A 22,049-nucleotide genomic window follows, 5' to 3' on the forward strand; every position below is an offset into this window, starting at 1 on the left:
CCGATTTCATTTTTATATATGCTGTATGTTGTTGCGCCTAATAAAGTTGTTGTTGTTGTTATTGTTATTGTTATGATAATAATTGTTATTATTATTATAAAGATAATCCTCTTTTTCTCTTTGTTATTCCATACTACATAAAACTATCTGAGATTTTTACATTTTCTGAGAAAACTACAGAGAAAACTATTAGAGAGTGAGTCAATAAATACATTAGATTCATTAGAATAATTAAAAGTAAATTACTTTATCATCTCACTTGATCGATTTGGATATCAAAATAAGTTTGAATAGTGGCGCACTTAAAAATCGATCGAATCTAAAAAATTCTAGTATTTTCTGTGGCACTACTCTGTAATTAATTAAATTTTTGTTAAATTTAGTACACATTATCGTATAGAATATGTATAAAACGAAGCACGTGAAAATATCGGAAGGACGACGGTACTGCGTCGACTTTTCTCTGTCCTCTCTTGTCTCATTTGAGGAGGAGTTCTGACGATCTCGCCGCTCTTTGAGTCACTCTCGCTTTGCGCATTGTTTACAGAGTGATGAGTCTTCACACTGGCGCGAGCGCGCCTCTGCCTTCTTCCTTTCTATCAGTCTCTCCCTCGGTCCCATTTCATTCCATTCTTCCGCGTTCCCGCCATTGTTCCGTCTTTCCTTTTATACGGAATAAAGTATCAAGCGGCTGGGCACAATGTACCCCTGTCTTTCTGGGTTCCCTTTATCTCTTTCTTTCTTCGTCACCCTCCACCTTTTGCGAAATCTTTGCAACCTATCGTTGGTATTTCTCGCACCGATCGTCTCTTAACGTTAGCAATCGCTTCGTATCTCTCAAATATGAATGAAAATATTCACAATTGATTCGCGATGTAAAAAAAAGAAAAAAAAAACATAAGTGCTTACGACCAATTTGCATAACACTTTTAATTATATGTTCCTATATATACATGTGTATATTATATACAATTTGTACGTAGTGTGTGATGCTAACGTTTTCTAATTTTTATGTTAATTTTATTTCTGAGAACTATTTATATTTTTTTCTTTTAATAGACGTCCGCGCGTGTAGATTGATTCGTATAGAAAAAAAGAATAGGTTTGTTTCGTCATCTTTTTTAGCCGGCACGCAAAGTTGCCAATATAATCATGCCTATCATCTTGTTTAATAGCTCCGTCGAATAAGGTTCTGTATGGCACAGCGTAAAAAGGTGGGACGGACTGCATTTTCGACTCATCCCAAGGGATGATTTGACCGAATCGAAAACCAACGCAGGGGGTGCCTTGAACCGAAGGGTTCCACCGGGCGGCCACCCGGGTAATAAAAGTCAAAAATTGATCGATGTAAATGAGAAGCTATATTTCAAAACTGATTACTCTCTTTTGACATTTTTAACTCTAGAATACACATTTGAATTCACGTATGGATATTTTCACGTTACGTTTACTTGAGAAATCTCTGTGACATACGACATAAATTGTAAAACGGGTACGAAATCGTTCTTGAAATTTCGTGCTCGTTTTGATATCTCACACGTTTTAAGTAAAAATTGATCAGTTACGTTATAATTCTTGGATTAATAACTAATTTATAAATCTAATGAATTAGATTTGTCTCTTCGCTCGCATACATTAGAGAATCCTCGTGTCTTGTACTAGAATCTGTTGCATATTTCTCGTCTCGCGCTGATTGTTTTGACCAATGTGATAACTCGGAGCCACAAAGCTCGGGTGCCTTGTCGGTCTTTTTTTTTCACGCTACCGTCAATGACTTTACCTGGCATTATCGGCGCCGTCGCCGTTACCGCAGCCGCTGCCGCCGTCGCCGCTGACCCGCGGGTGGACGAGGGTGGTCCCCGCTATGAATAACCAAGTAAAGAATCGCGGAAAAGAGAAGGCACGAGGTGGCCGCGGCTCGCGAAGAAAGAGAGAGAGAGGGGAAAGAGGAAGAAAGACGAAGTCTAAAGAGACCGACGCACACGATGCCGGTGCGCCCGTACCGGTACATTCACGTACACGACGCCGCGTGACGTCACCGCATTGTTAAACGAGCAAGCATTGTAGTCACTATTGTGAGTCTCCGCCATTATTCTAAGACAATCGTCCAACACAATGAGACCTACGGGAGGATGAGTAGAGAATCCTCTCCCCTTCTCTCTCTCTCTCTCTCTCTCTGTCTCTCTTTCTCACTCTCTCTCGCGTGCGTTCTTTCGTTCTCATCCTCCCTCCCACCGCCCTCCCTGACTTCTTCTTCCTTCTTCATATGTGTTTTTCCTACTTGTGTGAATAAAGTTTTGTAATGTCATGACGAGCGAGTTGCGCGTAAGGGGATTTCGTATCATCGGGACACGCGTGGTTTTGTGCGTGTTCCGCGTAAGTTAGAATGATCACACTAAAGCAGCAGTCAGCGAAACTCTCGTATAGAAACGACGAGTGCGTCATGATGCGCAGAATGTATAATATATTCTCTCAGGTTTTAATTAGGATGTATAATTCTGCGAATTCTCCAATTAAGAGATTCGCCATGCGGCAAGAGATATCGGAATGATCGATTGGCGAATGGGAAGAGGTTGAAGCAACAATAAACGGATTTCATGCCTCATAGACTCAGAGATGTCATATCGGCGAGCGTCGTCAACTTTTACCCTCCCCCCCCTCCGACGTTATCCTCGCTATTCCGAATAAAGTCAGTACGGGAAAAGTTTCCGCCCGCAAACTTCGCGAACGCCACCACCTTCCTTCCCTTCCTGGTTCGCGCGTACCAGGAAGGAAGAAAAGAGGGAAGGAGAGGCGCCTTTCGAAGCCGGTTTTATCGCCGAACGATCGTTCTTCCGAATAATCGCGAACGTGCCTAACGATCGTGGACGGGGTTCGCGCACACGAGGCACGCCACCTTGCGATCGGTCACAAAACAGCGACACAATAACCGGGCCGCAACAATGCCGGGCGACAATGCAGCGCCACCAACACAGCCGCGAACCGAATCCATTGTCTGTACTTCTCTTGTTCTCCTTTCATCCCCTGCACTTCCACGACGAGGCGCACAGGGCACCTCTAGTGAAGAACCTGGAGGGGCGGTTGGTGGATAAACGGGGGTGGACGGTGAATCCGCGATCTGGCGACCTCGTAGAAACGGACTTTGCTTAAACCGAGAGTTGTTCTGGACGCATCTCTGATCGCAGAAACCGATCGGAAAGAAATTTTTCACCCTGATATATTCTTTTATTTTATGTTTGCTTTTGAAAAGGTTTTCTGAAAAAAAAAACATCATCCGCCAAAAATGTGTAAATCTGTTATTGTATCTTTGTTTATGAAAAATATATTTAAAAAAATTAATAGCATATAAATAAAATTCTTAACCGCTTAAGATTAGCAATATGCAATAATTAAATTAAGTTTAACTTAAAAAAATAAATATGTTAATGCCAATTATTTATAAAAAAAAATATTAATACAATGAACATGAATATACATAAATGAACATTAAATACAGAAGCGAACTCGTAATAAAAAGAATAACATTTTTTCAGGCAATTTGTGAAACGAACTTGAAAAAATAAAAAGGAGAAGAAGGAGAAAGAGAAAGTTTCTCCTTCGAACATAAAGAGTGTCATTGTGCTACAAGTAGTATACCTAATTGTGAATCGAGTGAGATTCTTAACACTCCAAATATAGTCACCGAGTAGAAGTTAGTTGCATACGTTGCAAACACGGCAAAAGTGTGCGACGGACTTGACGTCCGAGATGATTTCTAAGAGTAAAAAAAAAAAAAAAAAAAAAAAAAAAAACGGCTCTTTGGAACGAGTACACTCCGTGATACCATAGCGCACGCGGTGTATCTGCCGCGAGCGTCGCGAAGAAGGCCATTGTGAGGACCTTGCGCGGCATTCATCGAAATGAATGCACCCTGTCGGAACGGCAGAGTCTCGGATGTAAGACACAAGAGGCATAAAAGAGTCACCGGTATGCGAAGCTTAAATAACAGTCGCGTGTACGCCAGACTTTCACGTGCGTGTACCGGAGAAGACGACACTACGTGCCGGCCGGAGAGATGCATACTACTGCAGCCGCGAATTTCTATGGATCGTTTGTGACGCTCTCATCTTACACGGCCACTTCTGTTCTCTCCCTCTCTTGCGAGCTTTTTCTTCACGTCCTTGTTTTTTCGTCTTACGATTCTCTCCCGCCGTCTTTCGAGTCTTTGCGGTGTTTCGTTCGTACGTTTGCTTGCAAACGTTACGCTCGTTGATGCGCACGTTCTTGAGACACATTTTCCACGGCAAAGAGTCGTTAGAGTGTGAAAACTTTGGTTCTCTTTGCTGTGCTTTTTTTCTCTCAGTTTTCTATCGTTCACGGCGCATCATTTCCGGCGTTCAGTTGCCGAAAATATTATTTATATTGTGTCATATTATATTTATTATACTGAGAATTGGAGAAAAGTTTACGAAAAACAAAAAAACGAAAGGAAAAGAAAACTTTTAATGATGTTTTGGTTTACGAACGGATAAAGATAAAATTAAGTAGAACAATTTTTCTCTTTATATTTGTTTACTTTATACGTATTTAAAAATTTACCAAAAATTATGTTTGTATAAGAGTGTGATGTTAGTTGTTCAATCTTCTGAGTATGTGTAAAAATGTTTGCAATTTAAAAAAATGTTTTCAATCAAGAGACAACTAATTATCATCATATTTATACATGCGTACGCCGAACGTAATCACAACAAACGGATTATTTTTGAAGACAGTTTCGAGCTTTCCACATTCTTGCAGTCTTGCAAGAACACGAAGTTGCATCAGGTATTAGGGTTCGGTATACGGTAGTGACTCTGTATTCCGGTTCCTTTCGCTATGATTTCTTGTACAATTATTCATATCACTTTGAGACGTTTAACGAACATTTATCACTTTTCTATTTGTTCTTTGTTAGTGTTTGTTCCAGGCATTTTTTTCACATTTCCATTCCATTAAAAATTTGTTGGCAAATTTTCACGCGTATTATAAACATAACTCTCTAATAATGTTTGTTGCAAAATATCTTATTTAACACGTTCGCGACGGGTTGTACCACCGGTGGTACATTCTCCCTTCATTCAATCAGGGCCCATCGCGAACGTGTTAAAGAAAGATTCTAAAGATATAACGTTATATAAATTGCAAGAGTTTACTTTTAATTTTATCGAAAAAATTACAGCGTGTTATTCTACGTGGAATATTGAAAGAAAACTCACATAGATAAAAAACTAATTCTAAGACGACAGTTTTTTGCACACGCAAAAAAAGAAAACTGGTGCAATTCCAAATAACAGTACCGCAGACAAAACAGTCGCGCGGTTATCATTCGCACGTAGAAGATTTATCTAAATTTTTCGCGTGCGTTCCCGGCACGGTGATCGGCTGAAAAATACACGCTCGTCTTTTTTGCGTCATCACTTTGTGCGTGTACATATATGCTGCGTACGGTGCGAACGAGACGGTAGTGTAACGTGGGTGCTGGATCGGGTAGGTGAGCGCGCCCTTATTCGACTCTTTTGTCTAGGCGTCCATTCTCCGGCACATTATCAGGCCTATTGTCCCTCACATTGTTACCCCTACCCCGACGTCTCATTGTTTTGCAATTTCCCCCACTTAACCGATACGACTGCCTCACCATCAACCCCTATCCTCTCTCCCCGTTTTCCTTTCTATCCTCGGCCTTTGCGCTTCGCTTTTCCCTCGATCTGTTCGCATCCCCGTTTGCCACTGTCGCGCTCTTCGATCTCTTCTCTCATTGACATCACAAGAAAAACAGAGATTACACCAATATTGTTAATTAATATTAAGAGTATTATATAAACAATTTAATATGTTTTCGACACATGTTTTCTAAGATAAACCACATGTTTTTATTATTTCTATTAAATATTTATTATTTCTATTAACACGTTGACCGCCGATAAAATATACGAGTTAACTCGTAATCGGCTGTCTGACTCTGGTAGCCAACTAGAGGCTCAAGCACGAGTTATCTCGTACTTGACAACGTTCTGTTTGTCATCTTCTACGAGTCTTCCTGTAATACCTATATGCAATGCAAAGGATTATGTTGGATGTCTGTATACTTATGCAGACATCCAACATAAGTTTGTATGATAATGTACTGGCATCAAAAAACGAAAGCTGTAATTTTTATTTTACGAATTTTTCATACAAAAATAGAAATAATTTGGTTGAGGTTTTTTTGCAAAAGAACAAAAGTATCAAAAGTATCAAAATGATCAAATTAAATATTGATTAAAATCTACAAGTGGTTCAAATGATTTGGTATTTTTAGCCAGATTCATCGAATCCATGGCGGCAGTGTTCAACGTGTTAAATATTTATTTTTATTATTTTTACGTTATTTTTATTAAATATTTAAGTGTTTTTATATAGATATGCTTGCTTCTAAAAAAAAAAAAAACTATTTGGCACAGTTGCTGTACGTTTACGTAAATACTTACTGTTCGCTCGAGCGAGATGCTTTTGGTTCAAAGGAATGCGCCTTGTAGCAAAAAGTAGGTGAGAAAAACATATAAAAAAAGATCTTAAGACTTTGAAATTCCTTACGCGGCGCGCGCGCGCGCGCGCGCTTGATAACTCACCGCGCTCGTTCGCTCGTTTGTTCGCGCGCGAGTGTGAACGAACGGGGAAAACTTTTACAACAGGAATTTCAGTCACCGCGGCAACCGGGCGGAGGACGGATGTCTGGAAAACAATAATTAGGAACGCCCGGTGCGCGAATCCGTACAACATTCAGTTGGAGAATATATTTCCGAGCTTTCGGCTCTTCCTCCTCCCTTTCGCCCGCGCCAACCTCCCTTCTATCTGCTCTCTTTCTCTGTCTATTCCTCTCTCTCCCTCTCTCTCTCTCTGTCTCTTTCTCTCTCCCGTTCCTCAATGGAAGCCCTTGGAACTCCGTAAAATAGACAAAAGCCTCGCTGCCGAACAATTCGTCTATTCTGCTGCGCGGTTACGAGCGAACGAGCTTGAGCGTATAACATATTCGTATGGTCTCGCGTCGTCCTCGTTCCTCTTGAAATCCTGGTCGTCGATGATCCTTTTCCCTACCCCCGAACGCATCCCCTTCCCGTGGACGGTGCAGCTTCCGCTACCCTCCACGTGTACGTGCATGTCTATTATATCCTTTCACCGCGCGGCGCCCTATTCTGTCACGGGAGTTAGCAACTTTTAACAGGTTCCTCTGTCGAGAGACGATTATTTGTCTCGCGATAACTCAATGCCGGCGACTGCTGGCAAAAATTGTATCCGCTTCTTGACGCGCAGATGTAATAAATTTTCTCGGAGTCGCGTTATATAAATCATTCCCTACGATTCCGTTAACTCTATTCTCTTATAAATCTTGCGGAAGGTAGTTTTATTATATCATTTTAAACATTTGGATTCTCTTTTTTGGTCCTATTTTTTTTTATTTTTTTTATTTTTTTAAATATTTTTTTTTATCGAAGATACTCGCGCATCTTTCACACGTTGTTTTGTACGTTACTACTTGTCAGTGGGGTAAAAATGAAATGCGAATTAAATTATTAGAATTCGCATAATAGAACTGCCGATAATTCGTTCTCTCGAGGAATCCATCGGATGTCGATATATTGGACGTCGTTCCTTTATTAATGCTCGCACGTGTGACGCGTGCACGCTCTGTATATGGCATTATAACATTACGGGTAATGCTTTCGCGAGCATCTCCCGAGGACTGATTCGCGTTATTGCATTATGTGTTACTCGCACGCACACACGACATAATCGTCGCTTCTATTGCGCGTAGAGAGAGTAAGAGAGAGAGAGAGAGAGAGAGAGAGAGAGACAGGAGGTTGTTGTGTTCATACGTGAGTCGTGCTTGAATTCGCGTGTATCCCGTGCGACAAGGTACGTTTGCTGCGTACGCGAAAACAAACGTGAATGATGCTGACGGTATAGCTGCATATCAGGAATACATTGCAGAAACTAGATCTAGCAATAGAATGCAAGAACAGCAAGTTTCTCATTATCTTTTAGAATGACGCAAATGGCATAAAAAGTTTCAGTTGCGTCGTTAGTTTTTCTTAATTATTTTGAAAAATATAATAATTAATAATCTGAAAAAGTAAATATATTTTATAAATTAAAAACAATCAAAAGGCAATAATTATCAATTAGTATTTTATTACGACACAATGTTCTTTTCAGTTGCAAAGAAATGCACGAGCAGAAGATAAGTATATCATCTGTGTATATTTCTGTTGCCATATTATAATATGCATAGCAGTCATAATGATGAAGCATTATTGCTTCTCTCTATTGCAGTGTCATGCGATAAAGGAAGAGCACAAAGGAAATACAGCTTGTAGTTGCAATTCACGTAATATATATAGGAAGTTCATTTCGCGGATTCAATGATGAAACACACCCGTGACAAACGCTCGGAAACTTCACGGGGAGAATCGTGGTAGTCGCCACAGAGAGAGAGAGAGGGAGGGAGAGAAATGAGAGTGCGCGCTCGAATGAAGCCTCTCTAGCGTAGTTACGTAGTTAATCAGTTACACTGAGAAGTTAATTTAATCGCATCGCTACGCATATATTACATCAGTTATATTACACATTGAATATCGTACACATGCATCAGGTATTCTACACATGTTCGATCTAACGCTTTCCACAAATGTTTTTCAGCATTCTATTTATTTGTAGAATATATTTTAATTACATTTTAATTTTTCTCACACACACGCGCGAGTTTGGAGCTGTGCAAAGTTGCACTTAAAGAAAAGCGAGGAAATTCACAAATCTTTAATTTTCTACGATAATTTTTTTTTAGTTCGACAAAAGTCGTGAAAAATAATAATATTGAATTACATCGCATCGCATTTGTTTGAATCGGATAATGCTGTTTTGAATGACCAAGATCTTCAAAGACGGCGCGCGGGCGATCGACTCGTCATTATTCGCGATTTGACGAGGGTGGTGAAAGAGGTTTGACTTTTAGCCGGCGGGAAGGAGGGAGGGAGGGGGAGGGGGGGTTCGGCGCGGGCGGTTTCGCGGTTTTGGTAGTGGCGCGGTAACAATAGGTCGAGGATGGCGTGGCGCGGTCGCCACAATGCCAACTTGCCAGACTTCTTTGCGTGTCAAATGACTGAACCGCCGCGGAGAGTGTGCGGGCGGAATCCACGGGCGGGAACCCAAGGCGAGGATTGGGGTGCGGGCAAAGGGGAGGTAGCAAAGAGGAGAGAGAGAAAGGAGAGGGTGGTATGAAAAGCGTGCTTTGTTTGGAAACAATGCCGATACTCGGCTACATCCTCATCTCCATTCTTCGCCTTGACGCAGCGCCGTACCGAAAAGGGTTGCCCTTATTCATCCCTGATTAAAGTTATAGGTTATTTTCGCTCCGTTTCGCGGTGGCGAAATTCGTGCCGACGTATTTTCTGGCTGGCGCCAGTCCGCGCCTCTTGTACTGGCAATTGTTTTAATTCGTGGCTGATCCTCGTCAACGCAAAAAATTACGTTGATAATGTAACACGCAATTCTGAAAAAAAAAAAGAAAAAACCATTAATTTAAACAACTTGACGTAGAAAAATATATGTAAATTTTTTTGTTGCCATTTGAAAAGTTTAAAAATTAAGTTTTGTCTAAAAAGAATTTTTGTTCGGTAGCACATGAACAGCCGAACGATATCTATCGACGCATCCTTTAATAAAGCGACATGTCTCAACGTCAGCTATAAGGCTTTCTTGCGTCGAAAGGAAAGCCGAAGGAGAAAACGAGGGAGGTTATTACGGGGCTGCGACGCGTCATCGTAGGAAAGCTCGTAACAAACTATTGAAAAGCCCAGGAATGAAAAATCAATGGTAGGTGACGTTGGGCACGGGTCGGGCCGGACTACGGACGACGAGTATATATATATATCGGCGACCAAGGGGGGGAGTGAGAGCGCTGCGCGGGTGTACGGGATGGAAGAGGGAGGGAAGGAAAGGGGGTGATTCGGTGAATGGAATATTATTGGGGCATCCTTTCACGCGGACTCGACGGAAGCTAGAAGACCTCATCTGGCGGGCTGTATGGATAGCGTTCGCCCTGGCAATGCCGCCTATTGAACCGTCGGTTATATACGTACACATACACACGTATTACGCGCATCTCTACATACACACAGCGATCGCGCGCGCGCGCGCGCACGCGTACGCGTATGTATGTAGTAGATGTACGCGGTATACACGAAGGAGCACAGTTTACACGAAAACGCAGTTCATTCGTTCGTTCGTTCGCTCGTGCGCGTGTATTTCGCGAACACAGAGACGCATGCGTCTACGTAGATGCGCGGACTAGAGTAGGTACGTGGTTCTGGTGCGCGTTTGTGTGCGCGTCGGGCACGTACGTATGGGTTCTTACATTTCATGATTTATCGCGCAGCTTTCAGCGGGCCTCAAAGCGTCCTGAAAGCGCGCAGATTGATAAAAGAAATAATAGAGGACGCGAAATAGAGGGACTCGATCTGATACGGGGAGAGAGCGCGAGATAGGGCGCGAGAAGGGTGGCGGATGCGGCGGGAAACGCCGTCTACGGAGAGAGCGGAAAGATTGGGGATCGGAGGCGGCGGGGGTGCGACAGCGGACGCGTCGGACGTCGTCCTTGTGAAATAGTAGAGTGGTGGATTCTTTTCGATATGCTTTGGTCCGCGCGCGCGTGTGCCACCCCCTTTTTCCCGCGTCCCACTCGATCGCGTGTCTCTGCACTCGACCGGCACGCGAACTTCCCCACCCTATTCTTTCTATCCCGCTTTTCCAGCACGTGTACTCGCTTGCTAACGCTCTTACCGGAGGTAAAGACTCTCATTATGGTGCTAAAAATATCTCGATATCTAAATCTTAAATCGAAATTCCAGTACACCGTAACACGATTTATTTTAAGAAATATAGTTTATATTTTTACTTTTTTGGGAAAGTCACGAAACAATTTTTAACCGCCAAAGAAAAAAAAAGAAGTACTTAATCATCTTCGTTGTGGCTCTATTTTCATTTTTGCGGAATTAAAGCAGAGGCTAAAAAATTCGGTATTTATCTTATTTAAACACGTTAATTAAATGTACCGGTGTATGCAGACGTAAGAGTATATTGTATCCGTGTTGCTCTTTGTGACGAAACACCGTACAAGTTTTGCGCGTAGCATTTCGATTCGCGCGTTTGACGACGATAATCGCTTCGCGAGGATTTCCCTCAAGGTATGCACCCGCTGGAAATGCAACGAGCGGGCGCGTAGACGAGATAAAGAGGCTCGCGCGGCACGGATAGGAAAGTGGAAAGAGGACCACTCGGGGTGGCGGAGGGGAAAGACGAGGGAGGCCGGAAAGTTGCAAATGGTATGAAAAGGGGCGAGAGCGCGTGCGAGAGACCGAGAGTAAAGAGGGGAAAGACAAAAGGGGTGGTAGAGAACTGTGAATCTCGTGGCAGCATTGTCACTCCATTCGCCGGGCTTGCAAAGCCGGGGCGGTTCCGACGCCACCACCACTGTCACTATAACCACCACCTCCGGCAGCGACCACCGCACCGCCACCGCTGCTACACAACCGCGCTACCACCGTCATCCGCCGTCGACACCGTCGTCGGCGCCAGTCCCGCGAGGTTACCTTGTTTTACTGCCGTCTTCCGGATTATCTATCGAATCGACCGATGTGGTTAATTACTCGTTTAATGCGCCGCTGGCGATAACCGCGATCTTCTTCACTTCAAACCGACGACATCGATACGCATCGGCTCGGCTTTGGAAGTTTGGAACAACTTGCGTTATAAATATAGATCGAAAAAAATGTTAAAAATTAATTTGAAAACAAATATAAATATTATATTTGCTGCAACTGTTATAACTTAATAGTTTTACGTTCGAAAAGAACGAAGAATTAGAATTACACGATAGAGCGCTGGATTTTTTTTTTTTTTATGGGGAAGGTGTACTGGAAAGAAAGTCTGTTTGACTTTGAAGCATTTTCCTCGTCCGTATTTGACTTTGATAAGAATTTTTAGCCCTTTAAACAGTTGCTCGAGTTCACTTTATACCTCCAGCAAGGGTGTGTTACTCTACGACCCTTTCAGCGAATTATAATGCGGTCTGGAAGGGGTCCGTTTGAACGAGAATTTATCATTATCCCGATAACTCTGCGACGATACCGACGCTCGATGTTCCGAACGCTCTCTATTTGCACGGGGTTGTGTGATTTATTATTTCCTCGGCGCATCTGCTCGCTTAATTAACGTTTCTCCAATGCCATTTCGAAAGATACGATCGGTGTCGCGGTGGCAGAAATCGAGTTCAAGATGTTACGTGTGAAAATCTGTCTGTCGATATCCTAACCAGCGCAATTTTCGAGGGTAATCAAGAGAGAGATATCATCTATTTCTCTCAGTTGTAAATATAATAATATAAAAAATACCATTATTAAATAAGCAAAAACAACAAAACATAGCATTTTATTATTTATTTAGTGCCTTATATTTTTTATATTATAATGAGGCTTTATAGTTTAGATTATTTAAAGAAATTGTGTATTTTTTAGTCATAATGATTGCAGATAATAAATGTGCGTAATTTTTCTATATGCTTAATTTTAGTTACGTAATTTTTTGTTTGATGCTTCGGCTTTTAGTGCGAAAAGGATCGTGATGAACAATAATCACGGCCAAGAGGCTCTTTAGCCGCGACTCATTTCGGACACGATCATACGCGTCGTTGTGCGTGGCATCGGATGCGCTTAAAGTGAAAAGTTCTCGAAATAATGGACGCTCGACTGCGTTTTTCAATGGCTCGTGCATCAGCTCACGCGCTTTTTGTCTCCTTCTCTCGTTTTACTCTCTCCCTCTCTGTGGCGGCACGTGGTTTAGAGTAATTACACGGTGGCGGGGAGGACAGGCATATTGTTCGGCCGCAAAGGGTGGTTTGAGCAACCCACGGTAGGTCGAGTAGAGTGGGAGTATATATACACGAGGGCGTGTAGTCGATCCGATGATGCGTGCGGCAATCCACCCTTCGGAGTCAAGCCGCGACGAGAGAATCACTCGTGTCGAAAGGAAGTTTATCGCGCGAATCGAAACTTTACATTTCGTATTCATGTTGAGTGAGAGCGTTTATTCATTATCTTTTTTTTTTTATATAAAATTAGATCACTACACGCGTTACTCATGTTTCCGAGATATCACTTACACTTTTGATTCTCGATAAAGTATTATAGAAATTTTAAAATAGTTACGCGAAGTTTTAATTACTTCGCAAAAAATCTCTACATGTGTGCGAGGAATGCCAGAAAATCTCATCGTTATCATTATTCTCATTCTTTTCTCATTATAATCTTCGTTTTCATCATTATTGTCGTTATCAACTGCTACAGTGTGTGAGACAGCTGCCTTTGCAAAAAAAGAAAAAAAACAAGCTCCACCACTCGAAAAAAAAATCAATTGGTTTCATGGAAACAATATCTGACAATAAATTTCGATACATTGATTTATCGATTTTACATACATACTTTTTTTAAAAAGTAGATTGTTAACAAGTAGATTTATGTTTTTCCGCATATCACATATTACATATTCAAAATAAAACAGATAATAATCGTTTCTTAACAATTCTTAACGATTTTATATATTGATTTTTTATATATTGCTTTTAAAGCAAATATATTGAGATGTATATAGTACTTTTTTTTTCCTGAAGATTTTAGAGTACAAACTGCATTGTCGAAAAGTTTACGTCTGAAACATTGGTGACAATTACGATTGACTTCGTACAATTAGAAGCAAACATCTTCGTCTTGTATCGCTTGAATAACGAAGTTCTCTCTCTCTCTCTCTCTTTCTCTTTCTCTTTCTACTCAGAAGCTTTTCATGAATGGCAAATCCGTGACGGCACGTTTGTCAATGTATAATCCGTTCGGCGGCGAAATCGAGAGAGAGAAAGAGAGAGAGAGAGAGAGAAAGAGAAGAGAAGGAGAGCGAGAGCGGGGCGCACAATGCCGGTGTCTCGTATCTTTGGTATCTCTTTGCACGGAGCTCTCATTGTGACCGCGGGGCGGCATAGAGTCAGCTATTATGTTTATTAAGTTGGCGGGGATGTGCGCTGATTCCAAGAGAGAAGAGAAGTCGACGGTGGTAGAGGTAGGTGGATGCCCCGGGTGAGGGCCGGATAGTCTAGAAGCAGGGGGTGTATTGTCCCGCGCATTGTCTGCCCCATTGTGTGACATCACGGCCCGATAACTGCCGATAAGGCCTCGGCAATGCTCAAACTGTGGGTGTATGCGCGACCGTGCCTTGTGCCTTCTCTCTCTCTCTCTTTCTCGCGCGCGCGCGCGCGCGCACATATACACACACACATACACATACACTCAAGACGAGAATATAAAAAGAAAACTATAATGCAGATGTGGCCTACGGAAAAGAATATCGATGTCGCGATGCAGAAGGAAACGAACAGAGATTCGATTTCCTTTGCGTTTCTGTAGCTGCTTACGTATAAACAAATTTGCTGACTGTTAAATCGAATATATTGCACGTAAAAATTAAAAGTTAAAATAATGATTGTGTCCACAAATATTGTTTTGTCATGCAACGATATTGTACAAGTTTACTGATAAAATATTTACTGTCTTTGTAAATCATTAAGATAAGATTTGAGATAAGTTTGCGATGAAATATTAATTACGCGCGATTTGCTAACTTGCTGATTTGATTAAATACTATCTAGCTCAACGAATCTTATTAACATAAGATTTGATATGATTTGATAATGTTTACTTCTCACTCTTACGCGTGATTTATGTTTCAGATTCGCGCTGTTTTTTTGCGGCAAGGCGGATGGGTAAGTGGCACTTTTAGCTTTTGTTCACTTTAAGTAGCGCTTGCTGTAGATTCGATGTCAATAAGTATCTGAAAAAGAAACACAATTAGCAAACAAAACAGAAAGTGAATTATTTCTGTAAAACACGCACAAAAAAAAAACTAGAAAAACTAACGAATGTGTTTATGTTACAAGCGAAATTAAGTATAAAAGTATTTGATTAAATTAGCAGCGTTGCTGCCGTGCGATAAAAGACGCGAATCCAAAAAAAAAAAAAGAAAGTAAAACAATTAACTTATGGTTGTTATAAAACAATATCACACATGATATACATATTGTCATTGCGCATAAAAAGAAAAAAAAACGAATATCACGACAATGTGTCACCGTCATATTTTTTTATCCGAAAATTTGCGCTGTGTTGTGCCGTCATTATATTGACTTGGACGCACGTGTTGGCACACGAGTGCCGGACGTTGCGCTACCCGACCATATATGAATAACAATCAGAAACTATAACCCTCCTGCGATGTATATAATGCTCATAATATATGTATGTATACGGTGGCCTTTTACGAGTCGCCGCATTTTTATGTTAATCGCGCAATCCTAGACAGGCGGGATGACTGCTATCCCTCTCTTTGTTATCTTATAGCGCAAACAGTTATCGTCGTCCGAATTTGTTCCGCGCGAACGCCGTAAATAGAAAAAAAAAAAGCTATCTCGCGGAGAGAGGGATTACGAGGGTGTGTGAGCGCACAGACGCATCTTTTTGACCACGTCAAATATGAAGGACGACTCGGAGCTGCGTACTTTTTTTTTTTTTCGATGAATAAATGTAGACAGATTTGGAGCAACCTCACGAATTTGACCGGCTGTTTGATTGGTGACGTGGACGTTTAGGGGACTTTAATGGTACGTGCTTGTTTTAATTTATTTGCCATCCTGAGAGAGTCGCAAATATTTATTGGAATATTAAATCATGAGGACAATACGATCGAACGAGAGACGTAACTCGGCTATATTAGATTTTTGTATGCGCGCGCGTGTGAGTGTGTACGTACGTATGTTTGTTTGTGTGTGTGTGTATTATCTTCTTTTCTCAATTAAAGAACCCCCGTTCTCCCCTGTATTTATCGCTAAACACGGTCGTCTATTTCGTTTGGATCTCATTTAACAGGAGATGAAAATCTGGCAACCTCGTTTATCACTAAATACGCGTTGAAAATACGGACCGGATACTTCGTTCGTCGACTTAGCGCATCCTTCTATGGGTATCTCCTCGACGCGCCGCGCGCTTCAGCGCTTCTTCGATTCACGGCTCCTCTTGAGAACGTTGTAGAAACGAAGGCGACGCGTACGAGGAGTTATAGAAGAAGAAAAGGGAAAGACGGAAGTAGATAAGGAGCGTTAGAGAAAGAGAGAGAGAGAGAGAGAGAAAAAGAGAGAGAGAGAGAGAGAAAGAAAGAGCGAGAGAGACAGATAGACGCGGAGCCGCGGCGGCGGCTGGACGTTTTATGCACGCCGCGCAAAAGATGCCTTTGAATCCTTAATTCCCTTTGAAACTCTCATTCTGGGAGCAAAATGGCGAGAACGAGGCGTATTCTTCGGCTGAATGACGTATTGAGCGAGTTTTGTATGCCGTTGCGTCCGCGGGCGGCTCATCCACGGCCCTATGGCCGCTTATACGTTATATGTATTATACGTTCTCCCGTTTCTCTTTTCCGCATCGCGCGTGATCACGTCAAGAAACGTCCACGTGAGTTCGCGCGCTCGTTTTCTTTTTCTCCAAATTCTTTTCGCGTTGCTCTCTCACCAGTTTTTTTTTTTTTTTTTTTTTTTCGGCAATGTATCCTCGCGACAAAGAAAACGCCGTCTGTTTCCTTATTCGGACTTTTCTTTCATCGCTTTCGTAGATTTGATGACACACATCGTATTACACGATTTGTCCAAAAACTTTAAAAATAGATAAGTGATAAATGAGGTGTGATTTAAAAATAGAATATCTCTCTTTTCTTTAAAAACTTTTCCTAATTGTGTGAGGAGAAAAAAAATATTATCGCGCACACAAAAGCTTGTCTCGATATGTATTTTCGATCAAGTTTTTATTGTTGCCGAGATGTTTTTTATTATAAATTATGTTTTTTATTATAAATTATTGTAAAATATAAAATGATACTTTTTTCTCTAAAAATTAATTTCTTGAGAGTAGAACTCGTCGACAAAAAGATGCTGTATCGATGATTTGTGATTATCTAAGATTATCTTTCGACAGTGGAAATAATAACATGTTGGACCTAATATTCAATTGTTCTCTGCACAAAATCTTAGATTCGTTCACTTGATCGCTCGCAACTATCGCGCGTGTCGCGGTAATTCACCCGTTTAAATTGCCGGCAAATATCGTTGGGCGCTTCGGAATTCCGGATGAGATTCGTAGAGGCGAATCGATCGTTTTCCCTGCGAAAATTCGCGCGCGCTCCGTCTAACGAGACAGCCGGCGGAATTCGCGTTACCGTCGCCGTCACCGCCACCGCCGCCGCCAAGGCGAAGAGATCCCGCGGACGTGTACACGCTTCAAGAACTTCGCATTATCGGTCGGGTTTTCTCGCGGATACAATTTCCCGACGCAATTTTCTTTTCAGTCGGTCCCAGCGAATCCAGCGCGCGCGCGGGGTGGACTGTGGGTGGCAAATGGCAAAGAGAGAGAAAGAGATAACCGAGAGAGGGTGACAAAGGGGGTGCGCGCGGAAGGGTGTAGAGTAAGAGTAGGAAGGAGGGGGGGAGGGAGAGGTGCGGCGCAGCCCATATTCGTGCATTGTGGCACGTTCCATCGCGTTCTCAACTGAACTGAACTCGACTCAACAGTGGAGGACACAATGGGCGGTATGAATAAGTATAACAGACAGACACCGGTACAGACAGACACAGGTAGCTCAGGCCGCAGTATGTGAATGAGGAACCCATTTGATAACACGCCTCCACAGCCACCCAGGTCCATTGTGTCGCTTCCTATTCAGCTGCTCTATGCCCTCTTCTCCTCCTATCCCCTCTTTACCGTTTCTCTCTCTCTCTCTCTCTCTTTCGTTCTTCTCTGTCCTCCGCTCTTCACTCTCTCCTCTTCTGCCGGATTCGCCTTGCTCTGCTGGTGGTGTTATATCCCTCTCGCTCGCTCTCTCGCTCTCGTTCCAATATCATCGCTGAGATCTTGTCCTATCTGTCCTGCACCTGTATTATGCACAGTGGAAAAAGGCAGACACGGATTCGCTGTGTGACCCCTTCCTCTTTATTTCGATCACGCGTCGCTTCCCGTAAGAATAGGATCGCGATACGAGTGGATTACACGCGAGGCGCCGCGTAAAAATTGCCAACTACGTTAATAACTTATTATCTTAATTTTCTTTTGCAACAGTTAACTTTGAATTGGAATTATTTATTCAGCAAATCAGCAATATCTGTTTTTCTTTTCTTATCACAAAAAAATAACTTGTAGCTATTATATTTGATAACTACACGAAACGTTACAAAAAATGAAATTTAAAGCATTAATCTGCACGTCAAAAATATCGAATTTTCACTGTTGTTTGCTTCTATTGTTGCTCTTTCCAACGACACGTACGTGCATCTTTAACGCCGAAAGGGTTAAACCGACCCTGTCCACGGAACTGGCATTAACTAGCGAATGGGTCCTGGTCGCGTGGATGGTCCAGCCATGCAAACCAACCCGGGACAGCAGCCGCGGCTTGGCGTACGTGTAGGTTGTACTCTAGAGAGAGAGAGAGAGAGAGAGAAAGAGAGAGAGACAGAGAGAGAGACAGAGAGATAGAGAGAGAGATGAAGAGGTAGCGTGAGAGAGAAGAGAGTACCGACCAACAACAATGAGGCAGAGACAAAGCCCAGGTACAATGCTGATGTTGAACTCGACTGATTTCGACGATTTTTGGCCTTTGCATGTGCATCGCGCGTTACTCGACAATGATTCCCGCATACGTAATCATCGCTATAGCCGCGGAACTCTGGTACCCTCGCTCGCGGCAGTGGCTCTCACTCGCGGCCTCTTTTTCTTCGGCATCTGGACCTTTTTTGAACTCGTCTTTGATGCGCGAGCTAGTGGTAAATGTCATCGTGATACAGCGGTTTGTCGTCTTAAACTCAGGATCCGTTGAATGATAGGAATATAGGGAGGAGAGAGTTCTTTTTTACGCAAACGAGTTTCTTTCGATCGCGCAGCGTATTTTTTTTAAGTAAGAATTATCGCGAAATAAGTACAGATGAGATCGCACATAGTGTCTATCTTTAGATTGTCTGATTCTGAAAAACCGTGTATTAGTACATATATATGTGTGCTTGAATTGATATATTTAATTACAATTATATTCTAAAATTAAATTGACAACACACAAATAGTATTTTTTAAGGTAAAATTTCAACTGCAACACAAAGTTACAGAAATAGAAAATTCGATTAATCAAAATCAATATTAACAGATGTGATTGCAATGTTTAAATAAAAATTTATTGTGGGATTTATTTATGGGATTTATTTTCCATGTTTCAATAATTCAAGATGAAAGAGTTCGATCCTTGTAGAAATTTCGCAATGACTAATTACGCACATTACCACAGTAATTGAATTTGTACATGAATAACACATCTGTTAAATTATTTATAAACAAATTATTGTGTTAAAAATGATTGTCACAAAACTTACTAACAATAAAAAATATTAAAACCATTATGTATATACATATATGTGTGTGTGTGTATATATATATATATATATGTATATATTGCTTTCTCTCTTTCTTTATATAAAAAACAAACTGCTATTGAATCAATTAAGTAAAAATCAATTAACTATTTTATAATATAATCTGTTTTTAATTTTACAATCTATTAAGTATTTTAATTTTTAAAACATGCTAAGATGTTATACATCACATATCTCACTGATTATAATACAAATTATTAACAAATTACTTGATATACGTTGAAAAAACGGCATTAAAAACTAATTACACTTACTATTTTTATACACATGACGGAAAGTAGATTAAACGAAGAGGAATATATTTTGAACACACTTTTGTGGCGCATATCACAAATTTCTGAAAAACACTTCTGATGATGATCTTTCCTGCTCTCGAGAAACTTTTTCGAGACTCGCGGAGGGTGGATCCTGATCGATTGAGCACCGCTGACCGCACCTGAATAGATACATTGTGCCGAGGCGGCCTATTGACGGGCGATTGTTCCCTCAACAATAACAACAATATCTGAATAGTCGTCCTGCGCATCTCTCGCGCGTTGCACGCACCCACGCATCCGCGCGTGCACGCACGAACGGGGCGCTTCCACACGCGCGTTTGTGCGCCGATGCTTGTGTATACGTCTGTAATGTACATGCACGCGTGCAGCTTGAAAGGTTTCCGTACACCCCGCGGGATACGCGCAAGCGATATAAACGCACACGCCAGTGGTAAAGTTGGCAAATGTTGGTATCTATAAACACAAAAAAAATCACCAACCAAGAAACGTCGCTCTTAATTTCGATTGTTGCACGAGTGACAATTGCAAAATATATCATCATTTCGTCTGGATTTCATAATATTAATAAACAGTAAGTACATATTCGTGTCTAAAAATAATAAGTACTAATCTCCATTCAGAAATGTAAAGATAACGCGAAAAAAGATAGAGAGAAAGAAAGAGAATGAGAATTGAAATAATATTATATTAATTTTTCATGACTAAGTATTTTTTTTGATTTAACTTATCTTTTGTTTTTGATACATATGTTGATATATTTGTGCCTACCGATAAGAATCGGAAAATAGAGATATACATATAATAATAGACGGAGTTACGTGAGTATGGGTACCAGTCGGTGTAGAAGTTGTTCGGTCGGGATTGTGGATCGAATCGGCCGCAGCGCCACGCCGCCGAGTGTTACGCTCGAGCTGAAACAATGCAGAAGCACCGAGGGTCCGAGCGATCAACCCTCTTGTACAGCTCGTGAAACGGCATTAATGCCTTTCGCGCGAATTTACGCGCTAATTCGTCGCTCATCTTCGGCTTAACCAAGAAAGTCTTTTAACGTTGCTCCGCAACGATAACAACGCATTTTTCATACTTTTTAGTGAAAAAAAAGTGACTTTTATTGATTCTACTGAATTCGAATCTGATTACAGAATAGATCAAGAATCATTCGATATAGAATAGAATCATTCGATATAATCGGATTAAAGTTTAAAAAGATATATAAGATAAAAGAATCTCGAAAATAGCTATTTTTAACAATATTCTTTCGTTGATTACAAATAAACTAACAATATTCTCTTGTTTACAAATAAATTTTATCTTGTATTTTTTTCTTTGAGACAAATTCTTCTTGTTTCTCGTCGTGCATTCTTTTGTTCGACTATTGAACATTCAAAAGTGAGATTTTAGTTTTTCTATGACTATACATACATACACATAACAACGCATATAGACATGCAGATTAGATAAGATACATAAAATAAAGACTTGATAAAAGTAAAGAATGTACTTTACAATGAAGGAGACAGTAGAGAATAATGTTTAATTTTTTTGCAGCACACAAACAATAAAATATTACAAAATAGCCATTTTCGAAATTATTTTATCTCAATATCTTTAAATTCTGAAGTGATAGCGATATACTGCGATATCAGACTCGAATTCAGCGCATCAAAATCACAAAAAATCATCTTATTTCATTAAACCAAAGCAAAAATGTCAAAGCCTAGTTTTTTTTTACAAATAAGAGAATATTGCCAAAAAAAGTTTTGGCATTTTTGAGATTATTTTACTTCAGTATCTTTCAATTTTTACGTAATAGCAAAAATCTGTGATCAGATTTGAATTCAACGCATTAGAAATGACAAAAAATCATGTTTTTGTTTTCATTAAAAAGCAAAAAAAATGGTAAATTTGATGCGCAGTGTAATGTAATAAAAAAACAGTTTTTCAACTCTAGGAAAAGATCGCGTAGACAACGCCTCTCTCTCTCTTTCTTCTCGGTTGTTTTACAAAAGAGCTGAATATATCTATATACGGGTGGTGTGGTGCGTTATATATCAAATATAATATATTAAATAATAATTAGAATTGTTTTATATATATTTTTTATAATAGAACGAGAAAAATATTTATATATAATATGATTTTGATATAAAAATATATGTAAGTAA

At 40.8% G+C, this 22,049-nt stretch overlaps 1 protein-coding gene across 1 annotated transcript in view; it reads left to right on the forward strand.

Moving 5' to 3' along the window:
* The window catches only part of LOC109854486 (transcription factor Sox-3-A-like), a 277,431-nt gene that overhangs the window by 5,770 nt on the left and 249,612 nt on the right, over positions 1 to 22,049 (forward strand). Inside the window, exon 2 of the transcript XR_002250222.1 lies at positions 14,825 to 14,857. The gene's annotated coding sequence lies outside the window, so the exon portion shown is untranslated. The remainder of the gene's footprint in view (positions 1 to 14,824; positions 14,858 to 22,049) is intronic.

This window comes from Pseudomyrmex gracilis, unplaced genomic scaffold (assembly GCF_002006095.1).
Source record: "Pseudomyrmex gracilis isolate BER0280 unplaced genomic scaffold, ASM200609v1 scaffold_67, whole genome shotgun sequence".
Classification (NCBI taxonomy): domain Eukaryota; kingdom Metazoa; phylum Arthropoda; class Insecta; order Hymenoptera; family Formicidae; genus Pseudomyrmex; species Pseudomyrmex gracilis.